The sequence below is a fragment of the Passer montanus genome, unplaced genomic scaffold, assembly GCF_014805655.1.
Source record: "Passer montanus isolate IOZ18808 unplaced genomic scaffold, ASM1480565v1 scaffold101, whole genome shotgun sequence".
Taxonomy (NCBI): Eukaryota; Metazoa; Chordata; class Aves; order Passeriformes; family Passeridae; genus Passer; species Passer montanus.
This window is the reverse complement of record NW_024356616.1, coordinates 302,559-312,574: the sequence shown is the minus strand read 5'-3', so window position 1 is coordinate 312,574 and position 10,016 is coordinate 302,559. Positions and strand designations below refer to the sequence as shown.

The 10,016-nt window shown below is 47.7% G+C and overlaps 1 protein-coding gene across 1 annotated transcript in view; it reads left to right on the top strand.

The window, feature by feature from the left end:
• The first annotated feature begins 9,305 nt into the window (after window positions 1-9,305).
• Window positions 9,306-10,016, top strand: part of DUSP26 (dual specificity phosphatase 26) — an 8,066-nt gene continuing 7,355 nt past the window's right edge. The window contains exon 1 of the mRNA XM_039716670.1: window positions 9,306-9,489. The gene's annotated coding sequence lies outside the window, so the exon portion shown is untranslated. The remainder of the gene's footprint in view (window positions 9,490-10,016) is intronic.

The following is a 10,016-nucleotide window of genomic DNA, read 5'->3' as shown; positions in this document are numbered from 1 at the left end:
GAAATCCATCATTCCCCTGGTCTCTGTGCCATGATGAGCTCCCAGAGCTGTCTGTGACCATCCCTGGTTTCAGGAGAACCCAAATCTGTGGATTTTCCATTCAATCCCTTGTTTCCCTGTTCCAAACCCCGGGGCAGGAGATCCCAAATCTGAGGATATTCCATGAAATCCATAATTTCCCTGTTCCAAACCCCAGGGTCAGGAGAACCCAATCCCACAGATATTGCATTAAATCCATCATTCCCCTGGTCCCCTGGTCTCTGTCTTGTGATGAGTTCCCACAGTGGTCCATGGCCATTCCTGGGGGCAAGAGAACCCAAATCTGCAGATATTCCATGAAATCCATCATTCCCCTGCTCCAAACCCCAGGGTCAGGAGAACCCAATCCCACAGATATTGCATTAAATCCATCATTCCCCTGGTCTCTGTGCTGTGATGAGCTCCCAGAGCTGTCCATGGCCATCCCTGGGGACAAGAGAACCCAAATCTGCAGATATTCCATGAAATCCATCATTCCCCTCTTCCCATCCCTGTTTTCAGGAGAACCCAATCCCATGGACATTCCATGAACCCAAATCTGAGGATTTTCCATGAAATCCATCATTTCCCTGTTGCCATCCCTGGGGCAGGAGCTGCTCCAAGGAGTCCAGGGCACATCCCAGGAGCTTTGGGAGCTCTGCCTGTTGGGCTCTGTCTGGAGCAGCTCCTTGAGGAGGCTGCACTTAATTAAAACTCCCAAATGAAGCAATTAGCCAGGGCTAGGAACTTCCTGCAGCCCCGGCTGAGCGGAACAGCAGCTTCCCAATCTCCCCGTTTATCTGGTGGTGGATCCACAGCCATCAGCTCCAATAATCCTCCCGACTTTGATGGGTTCATTTGGAAACCACGCAGACGACAACGGGATCATTTCACTTTTAATTTCATTTATTTTGCCTCCCCTTCCCTCTCAGCGCTGCGGGGGGCTCGTGCTCTGCTCTCAGAGGATGCAGGGTGGGCACCAAGGCTGGGCAAAGGGCAGGGGGATGATTTGTGGCACTTTTCAGGTGAGTCCCAGCCGTGCTGCTCCTTCCAGCTGAGGGAAAACACGCAGCAGAGTTTGGGGCTGGGAGCAGCAGCCGAGCTGCGGAGCCTTTGAAGGCCAAAAATGGACATTTTTCCAAAAAGAAAAAAGCTTCCTGTCAGCTCTCACTGCAGGCAGGGGCAGCGGGGGCGTTTTGCTGTAGTCACAGCTGAAATCTGGACTAGGGGCTGGCAGGGCTGGCACCAGGCTGGCCTTGGCAGGGGTGGCACCAGGCTGTCCCTGCTCTGTGTGCCATGTCCCTGCTCCGTGTCCCCTGTGCCTAGCCAGGGTGGCATCAGGCTGTCCCTGTTTTGTGTCCCTAGCCAGGGTGGCATCAGGCTATCCCTGTTTTGTGTCCTTATCACTAGCAGTGGTGGCATCAGGCTGTTCCTGCTCTGTGTGCCTGGCCAGGGTGGCACCAGGCTGTCGCTGCTCTGTGTGCCCTGTCCCTGCTCCGTGTCCCCTGTCCCTGGCAGGATGGCATCAGACTGTCCCTGTTTTTTGTCCCTTGCTAGGGTGGCATCAGGTTATCCCTGTTTTCTGTCCTTATCACTGGCAGGGGTGGCATCAAGCTGTTCCTCCTCTGTGTGCCTGGCCAGGGTGGCACAAGGCCGTCCCTGTTTTTTGTCCCTGGCGTGGTGGCATCAGGCTGTCCCTGCTCTGTCCCTGGCCAGGGTGGCATCAGGCTATCCCTGTTTTCCATCCTTGTCCCTGGCAGGGCTGGCATCAGGCTGTTCCTCCTCTGTGTCCCTGGCCAGAGTGGCACAAGGCTGTCCTTGCTCTGTGTCCCTGTCCCTGGCTAGGGCTGGCACCAGCTTGTCCTTGTTTTCTGTCCTTGTCTCTGGCAGGGGTGGCACCAGGCTGTCCCTGCAGCAATCTCTGGGCTGGGATTTCACCTTTTCCTTTATTCTTCCATTCCTTCACTCCTTTATTCCTTTACTCCTTTGTTCCTCCATTCCCTCATTCCTCCATTCCTTCCCTCCTCTATTCCTCCATTCCTTCACTCCTTTACTCCTTCACTCCTCTATTCCTTCATTCCTCCATTGTAATTGTTTCATTAAATTCTGCTGTGAGTTGTTTTGACTCTTTAATCAATCAGAGCCAAGCTGTGTCCAGACTCCAGAAAGTCACAAGTTTTCATTATTATCTTTTTAACACTCAGTAAATATCCTTTCTGTATTCTTTAGTATAGTTAATATAGCATTCTTTAATATATTATAGTATCATAAAATAATAAATCAACCTTCTGGAAACATCAAGTCAAATTCATCATTCCTTCCTTCGTCAGAACATTCCCAACAAATACAATAGTGTCCCAATATCCCAACATCTCAACAGGGCTGCTCTGTTATTTTAGGACATGAAATAGAAAGGAATTTTTTAGGTAAAAAGAAAGAATTTTTAATTTTGATTCTAACATTTATAGATTTTTAAAAGTGACAGTGGATTGGAGGGTGACAGTGCCACCTCTCCAATAACACTGGATAAACCAACAGTCCATCAAATTTCTCCTCCTCCAGAAAAGAACACAAAACAATTAATTATTTACATAAAGGGTGTGAGAAAGTTTGTTACAAGAATGTAAACATCAGAAGGCTGAGAAAATCTTAAAAAATCAGGGCGACAGAGCAGCCCCTGTGTGGGTGAAACCCCAAACTGCTGCAGCATCCACACCCAGCACAGCCCTGGCAGTGCTGCTGCTCCTCATTTCTCCCAAATATACACGGGAATGGAGTGTAAAAACAAGAATTATGTGTCAGCATAAAGAGAAGGCTGATTCGGTGATCAGAATCCCAATTTATTGTGGGCTACTAACGCTTATATTCTGTTTTAGGAACAGTAATTTTTAGTGATGTTTACTCCAAAGGTTAGGTTAAAATCACACAAAATCACGCACAAACTCATGCACATTACAAAATGTCTTGCTTGCAGAGATTTTCTTTTCCTGATAAACCTGTCTGATTGAATCTTATTTTAATCCTCAAAATTTTCTCTTGCCAAGGCATCAAAATCTTTTATGCTAACCAGGTCCAAAGTCCATCATGTGTCTTGTGTCCCAGTATCCCAATATCTCAACAACTATGGATTTCTGGCTGTGCAGGAACCCCCTCAGCAATATTTCCTGGGATGTCAGCGGCTTCTCAGTGAAATATCCGACACCTCCCTGCTGTAAATCTGCCTGGTGGCAAGGGGGGAGCTGCTCTGATTTACACCAGCCCATGATCCAGCCTTCATTCATTATCACAGCCCAAAATTAATCAAGCAGAGGAGTTCGGGATGCTGGGAGTGTTTATCCAAGCCCGACAACTTCCAGAAACTCGGGGAGAGGAAAACATTGGGCTGAGGCGAGGATGAGTAATTGAGGCTGGGGATGGGAAGGTGTAATTACAATTAGCTGCACAAGAGCGTTAATCACGGCAATAATTACACGTCAGCGCTTTCCAAAAGGAAGGAGAGCGGTGATGAAGTGCCCGAGCGGGTGACAAAACCCAGCAGGGAGGGGCAGGAGGGGAACAGAGGCCAAATCCTGGATATTTCCCGTGGCTTCCAAGGAGAGCAGAGGGTGGGTCAGGCCTGAGCTCTGTCCGGGGCTTGCAGAGGGTTTTTGCAGCAGGAAATCGGGATTTGGGCTCCCAGCACTTGGATTTCTCAGCTTTGTTAGGCCGGGCTGCCTCAGTTTGCAGCAGGGTTAAGCTCGGACCTGCAGCCACCTCCCCTCCCAGGACTCTGCAGCCACACGAAGATTTTTTATCCCAAAAAGAAGGCAGACCCGGGTTTTAGGAGATTTTTGTGCAGCACAAGCCTCAGTTCCTGCGGGCTGCTCTGGGGGCTCACTGGGAGTTTGGCTTCGGTGCTTTTTGCTTTTACAGGAATTTTAATTCCAGCTGGGGCTGGGTGCAGGCCCCAGAGCAGGGCCCTGTGCCAGGGATGTGACCCAGACCCAGCTGTGACCCTGGGTGACCCTGAGTGACCCCGAGTGACCCCTGAGTAACCCCTGAGATTCCCCTGAGTAACCTCCGAATTACCCCTGAGTCATCTCTGAGTGACCCCTGAGTTATCCCTGAGTGATCCCTGAGTAACCTCTGAGTTATCCCTGAGTAACCTCCGAGTTACCCCTGAGTTTTCCCTGAGTTATCCCTGAGTGACACCTGAGTAACCCCTGAGATTCCCCTGAGTAACCTCCGAATTACCCCTGTATCATCCCTGAGTTACCCCTGAGTTAGCCCTGAGTGATTCCTGAGTAACCTCCGAGTTACCCCTGAGTTTTCCCTGAGTTATCCCTGAGTGACACCTGAGTAACCCCTGAGATTCCCCTGAGTAACCTCCAAGTTACCCCTGAGTGATCCCTGAGTTATCCCTGAGTGATCCCTGAGTAACCTCTGAGTTATCCCTGAGTAACCTCTGAGTTATCCCTGAGTTTCCCCTGAGTTATCCCTGAGTTATGTCCAAGTTACCCCTGAGTATCCCCTGAGTAACCCCTGAGTTATCCTTGAGTTGCCCCTGAGTAACCCCGGAATTACCCCTGAGTATGTCCAAGTTACCCCTGAGTATCCCCTGAGTAACCCCTGAGTTACCCCTGAGTTATCCCTGAGTTATGTACAAGTTACCGCTGAGTAACCCCTGAGTTATCCTTGAGTTGCCCCTGAGTAACCCCGGAATTACCCCTGAGTATGTCCAAGTTACCCCTGAGTATCCCCTGAGTAACCCCTGAGTTACCCCTGAGTTATCCCTGAGTTATGTACAAGTTACCGCTGAGTAACCCCTGAGTTATCCTTGAGTTGCCCCTGAGTAACCCCGGAATTACCCCTGAGTATGTCCAAGTTACCCCTGAGTATCCCCTGAGTAACCCCTGAGTTACCCCTGAGTTATCCCTGAGTTATGTACAAGTTACCGCTGAGTAACCCCTGAGTTATCCTTGAGTTACCCCAGAGTAACCCCTGAGTTACCCCCGAGTTACCCCGAGCTCTCTCAGGTTCCAGGGCAGGCAGGGTCAGGTAATTGATCTCGCATGAAATGAGCCCGTCTGAACGGCCCCAAAAGCCAAGCCGTTAATTCAGAATCGCTCCTGGACTCTGCAGAGCTGCAATTCCGTTCTGCACATCCGCTGCTCTAAAAGTTATGGGATTTTAATGCCCTTTTTTTATTATTCTTTTGTTTTTATTTTGTCCTGCTGCAGTCACGGCTCCGGCTGCCCCTGAAAGCAGCTTCACCTCAGCAGTCACCTGTGAACAATTGAATAAGTTTGCAGAGTGTAAATCCTCGTCTTTAAACTCATTAAAGTGTGCCCAGCCTCTCCAGGAGCCATTTGACAAACTCTCCCGAGCAGCAAAGTCGTGTTTATTACGATTATTATTACTATTATTATTTTTCTCTCGGCTCCATCTGCAATATAAACACCATTACCTTTTAATTATCTGTTTGAAGAGGAGATTTGAGAGTGAATCCTGCGGGAACCTGGCCGGAATAACAATGGGAATGTCCCTGCAGGGGAGAGGGAGGCACCCAAACGCGACAGGGTGAAGGTCAGGGCCATAAATCCTGCGGAAGTGGGGCTGGAAGTTGAGGAATGCCCCCTTCAAGAGGGGTTTTCCAGCTTCATCCGCAGTTAGGGGAAGGAAGGGGCTGCTGGAGGTTGTTGCTGTGGTTTTGGTGAAGGATGCTGAAGGTGATTTATGCATGACCAGAGCAGCCTCCAGTGGCTGCATCCGTGAACTTTTCCAGCTGCACTTCCATCCCATCCATCCCATCCCAACCCATGGACCCCATCCCATCCATCCCACTGATCCCATCCCATCCCATCCCACCCCATCCCTTCCCATCCATCCCATGGATCCCATCCCACGGATCCCAATCCCATCCCAAACCCCATGGATACCATCCCATGGATCCCAATCCTATCCCATGGATCCCTATCCCATCTCATCCCATGGATCCAAATCCTGTCATAAATCCCATCCCATGGATCCCCTCCCATAAAACCCAATCCCATCCCATAGATCCCAATCCCATCCCAAATCCCGTGGATCCCATCCCATAAAACCCAATCCTATCCCATGGATCCCAATCCTATCCCATGGATCCCATCCCATCCGTGGCTCCACCAGCCCCGAGGACCCGGCTGTGCAGGAAGCTCAGCCCTGGCACGGGTGGGGGCTCCCCAAAGGAACTGCCTGGAAAATCCCTGCACAGGGGAGGAATTCCCAGGATTTGGGGAAATTTAGGATATTTCCTTGCCTTCCTGTGGAAGTTATGAGGGTTTTGTTTGTTTGTTTGGGTTTTTTGTTTGTTTGTTTGGGTTTTTTGTTTTGGTTTTTTTTTGGTCTGTTTTTTGTTTTGTTTTAGGGTTTTTTGTTATTGTTTTTGTTTGTTGTGGTTGTTATCAGTTTTTTGTTGGTGGCAGCGTTTGTTTGTTTGAGTTTTTTGTTGTGGGTTTTTTGTTGGGTTTTTTTTGTTTGTTTGTTTTTTTGTTTTTGTTTTGTTTTGTTGAGTTTTTTTTTAAATTCAGATCTAACCTTTTGTGCCAAAAAACCATTTCTTTTCCCAACCTGCTGGGAATGGAATTCCCTGGGGCAGGGCAGGCCCAGGGCAGCTGCTGCCACACGGGAGCTCCAGACAGAGCCCAGGGATTCCCTCCCGGTGCTGGCTTTTGTGAAAAACTCCAATCTCTTGTTTTTAAAATTTTAATAGTTTAATAGTAATAAAATGGTTATAAAAATAGTGATATAATTAGAGTAATAAAAATTTGGACAATTAGGACAATACAAGACAATAAAAACAAAGGTCCAGGTGCCTCTTTCTGAGCAAAATAAGCCCAAAAAAGACATACAGGGGATTTGGGGCAAGATTTGGGGGGACTGAGAGGGAAATGGGGCAGGAAAAGGGGGATTTTGGGTGGCAAAGGTTAACAGAGGATCAACCCTTAAAAGCAGCAGCCTGTTGCACATTCATACACCTCATCCTTGATGCATAAATTCCATTCAAGCACAGGATTCTGCCTGGTCAGCGCCAACTTCTTCCTCTGAATCCTAAAGCTGAGCGAGGCAGGAAGAAGTTTCTTCTGATAACGAGCAATAAATTCTTTTTCTCTGAAAGATTCAGGTGTCCTGTGGCTGCTGTCAGGTGCGAGTACCTCATTCCCCTCTAAAAAAATATCCCACATACGTAGTTTCTATTTTAACTGTATTTAACACACTACTTAAGAAAATTAATGCAGCACAACTTTCTACCAGAACACATATAATAATATTCATTTTAATATTTGTGAAAAGCCAATCATAAAATACGCATTTTTCACAGCCAGGCAGAACAGAAAACTCCATTTTTCTGCAGGTTACGAATAACCAACCCCATTTTCCAGGGTTCAGGGGGTTTTCCCCCAAACTGGAGCATCCCAGAGCTGCAAATCCCCACGGGCTCAGTGGGAACAGAGAAGCAGCCCCAGCCAGGACCTCGCTGCTCAATCCCTCAGGGATAATCCGGGATTAAAGCCGGGATTGAATCCGGGATTAAATCCTGGGATAAACACAGGCTCAGCTGCAAAGAGCCAGGAGGAATTCCTGGCTTTCCACCAAGCACGAGTGGGGGAATCTCGGCATTCAGCCTGGAGCAGCTCATTTCCATTTTGCCCGGGCTTGTTTTTCCCACCACACCCCCACTTTCTGATCTGAGTCAAACTTTTCATGAGGAATGCAGCGCTTCAAAGGGAAAGGGGGAATATTCAGCCTGGAAAATGTTTAACTGAAACATTGCAGTGCCTGTGAAATCAACAAAAAAACCCTGCTTCAATCATTCCCTTTTTTTTTTTAATTTTCCTTTTTTAAAAATTGTTCTTGATTTAAAAAAAAATTTCTTTCTTTTAAATTATTTTTAAAAAATTTTAAATTTTTAAATTTATTTTTTATTTTTCCCCTCTGGAAAAAAAAATATTCCCTGCCTTTGACAGGAATTTGTAAATTGTCTTAATTTGGAATGGAAGCACAGGACCATGGAAGGAGGTGACCTTTAAGGTCCTTTAAGGTCATTCCTTGCTTTGCCATCCCCACATAAATCCCAGGTTTATTTTCTTTGCACATGGAGAAAAATAAACTCATGGTTTTCTCCACAGAGAAGGGACAGGGGGACACAGGGAAGGGACAGGGGGACATGCTGAGCCGTGGATGTACAAAAAGGGAGGGGAGGGATGGGGTCAGATGGGAAAAAAATCCAAGAAAACCCCTCCTGGGAAGGAAAAATACAAAAAAAAAAATCCAAAATAAAAAAAAAATTGCCTTGGAAGGAAAAATGCAAAAAAATACCAAAAAAAATTCAAAAAAAACCCCAGTGCCTGGGAAGAAAAAAATACCCCCCCAAAAAAAAAAAACCCCACAAAAAAACCCCCAAAAACCCAATAAACATTGCCTGGGAAGGAAAAATATTAAAAATAATTAAAAAAAAATTAAAATTGCCTTGAATGGAAAAATACAAAAAATAGAAAAAAAAATTTTAAAAACCCCCATTGCCTGGGAAAAAAAAATAATTAGAAAAACATCGCCTTGGAAGGAAAAATACAAAAAATACACACAAAAAAAACCCAGTGCCTGGGAAGGAAAAGTATAAAAAAAAATACAAAAAACCCATTGCCTGGGAAGGAAAAATACAAAAAAAAAATTTCCAAAATAAAAAAAAATTGTCTTGGAAGGAAAAATGAAAAAAAATACAAAAAAAATGCAAAAAAACCCCCAGTGCCTGGGAAGAAAAAAATACCAAAAAAAAAAAAAAAAACACAAAAAAACCCCCCAAAACCCAATAAACATTGCCTGGGAAGGAAAAATATTAAAAATAATTAAAAAAAAATTAAAATTGCCTTGAATGGAAAAATACAAAAAATAGAAAAAAAAATTTTAAAAACCCCCATTGCCTGGGAAAAAAAAATAATTAGAAAAACATCGCCTTGGAAGGAAAAATACAAAAAATACACACAAAAAAAACCCAGTGCCTGGGAAGGAAAAGTATAAAAAAAAATACAAAAAACCCATTGCCTGGGAAGGAAAAATACAAAAAAAAAATTTAAAAAAATACAAAAAACAATCGCCCTGGAAGGAAAAATATATTAAAAAAATACAGAAAAATCCCAAAACGCATCTCCTGGAGACGGCTGGGAGGGAAACCGCTTCCAGCAGAATCTGGAATCTCCTCCTGTCCGCTCTCCCCCGCGGCTCCGGAGGGATGCGGAGGAGCCCAGCGGAGGATCTGGGGACGCTGTCGCTGTCGCGGGGCCCCGGGCGCTCCGCGGTGTCCCCTCCGCGCCCAGCCCGGCACGAACGCCGCTGCCTCTGGCCATGTCATGCCTTAAAATAGCTGCTGCTCCATCCGCCTCCCGCCGCCGCGGCAGCGAGACATGGCCGACCGCGGCTGATCCCGCCGAGCCCCGGCTCCCGGCCCTCGCCCAGGTACGCCCGCCTCGGCCCGACCCTCCCCGCCGCTCCCGGGGCGCGGAGCCCCGGCGGGGATCGCTCCTGCAGCCCGCGGGAGGAATGCTGCGTGCTGCGGGGTTATTGCTGCGTCCTACGGGGTTATTCCTGCACCCCACGGGGTTATTCCTGCACTCCACGGGGTTATTCCTGCGTCCTGTGGGGTTATTCCTGCGTCCTGCACCCTTCCCTGCACCCCTAAGGATCATCCCTGCACCCCATGGGTTCAATCCTGCTCCCCACGGGATCACCCCTGCACCCCACGGGATGATTCCTGCTCCCCACGGGATGATTCCTGCTCCCCGCGGGATGATTCCTGCACCCCACGGGATCATTCCTGCGTCCCGCGGGATTATTCCTGCGTCCCACGGGATTATTGCTGCGTCCTGCACCCCTCCCTGCACCCCACGGGATTATTCCTGCACCCCACGGGATCATCCCCCCCATCCCCCAGGACCATCCCCCATCCTCCAGGTAAATCCCCCATGCCCCAGGACTATCCCCCC